The sequence below is a fragment of the Cololabis saira genome, chromosome 12 (genome assembly GCF_033807715.1).
Source record: "Cololabis saira isolate AMF1-May2022 chromosome 12, fColSai1.1, whole genome shotgun sequence".
Classification (NCBI taxonomy): Eukaryota; Metazoa; Chordata; class Actinopteri; order Beloniformes; family Belonidae; genus Cololabis; species Cololabis saira.
In genome coordinates this window covers 44823198-44824478 of record NC_084598.1, presented here as the reverse complement: position 1 = coordinate 44824478, position 1281 = coordinate 44823198, and the positions used below count along the sequence as shown (strand labels likewise).

At 34.1% G+C, this 1281-nt stretch overlaps 1 protein-coding gene across 3 annotated transcripts in view; it reads right to left on the bottom strand.

The window, feature by feature from the left end:
* sdcbp2 (syndecan binding protein (syntenin) 2) overlaps positions 1–564 on the bottom strand; it is a 20684-nt gene extending 20120 nt beyond the window's left edge. For all 3 annotated transcript variants that reach the window (XM_061736870.1, XM_061736872.1, XM_061736871.1), the window contains exon 1: positions 414–564. The gene's annotated coding sequence lies outside the window, so the exon portion shown is untranslated. The remainder of the gene's footprint in view (positions 1–413) is intronic.
* Between the last annotated feature and the right edge of the window lie 717 nt (positions 565–1281).

The window sequence follows — 1281 nt, the reverse complement described above, 5'->3', positions numbered from 1 at the left end:
AAGAATCTGAAAGAATCTGACCCACATCCTCCCTGTATCCTCCCCGCTGCGCAGCTGGCCCGGCCTACAGGGACTCCTTCACCAAACACCCTGAACCAGCCCCGGGTTCCGGTCGGGACGGGTTTATTATTAAATAATGGTGTAAATGAGGAAGTAAAGCTCTGATGTTGATAATGGTGCCGATGCGGAAACACCCGGTCCAGTTACGGCTCCTCACGACCAACACGACCCTCGGCTTTTACACAAACCCGACCTTTAAGAGCAGATAACGGGGTTTTGATTCTAAAGACGGACCGAGGCGTGAGAACCGAGCCGCTCTTTGTTTCTCCTTTATCCGCTCCCCGGGTCCGGACCGAGCCCAGGGGCTGGTCCTGGTCCTGGTCCCGGGTCTGGCAGGGGAACCACGGCCTCACCTGAACGGTTGATGGGGTTTTATCCTGGAAAAGCCTGTTTTTCTGCCTGGAAAAGCCCGTTTTTCTCTGTTTTTCTGCGCGGATTCAGCTGGATCTCCGTCTCAACCCGGAGGGACTTCTGGACGCTGACGTCACCGCGGCTTCCTGGCCACGCCCCCCGCGTCTTCGGCGCTGACGCAACAAGCCACGCCCCCCGGCGGTCACGAGGGCTGTTGAGTAATAACATTCAGTTAATATATTATATATTTATATTAAAAATGCACACATATATGCCTTAGGTTCTTACCAACATGGTATTAACCATTAATATATATGCAGACAAAAAAAATAAATTAAATTAAAAAAAAGAGTAACATTAAGTCAAACTTCAGTTTAGTTAAGTTAAAAAAAAATAAATAAAAAAAAAGATATATATATATATATATATATATATATATATATATATATATATATATATATATATATATATATATATATATATATATATAAATAAAATAAATAAATATGATATATTGAAATATATATGATATATATTAAAAATGCATATATGCCTTAGGTTCTTACCAACATGGACAAAAAAAATAAAAAATAAATTAAATTAAAAAAAAGAGTAACATTAAGTTAAACTTTAGTTTAGTTAAGTTAAAAAAAAAAAAATATATATATATATATATATATATATATATATATATAAATAATATATATATATATATATATATATATATATATATATATATATATATATATATATATATATATATATATATATATATATATATATATATATATAAATACAATAAATAAATATGATATATTAAAATATATATGATATATATTACAAATGCATATATGCCTTAAGTTTTTACCA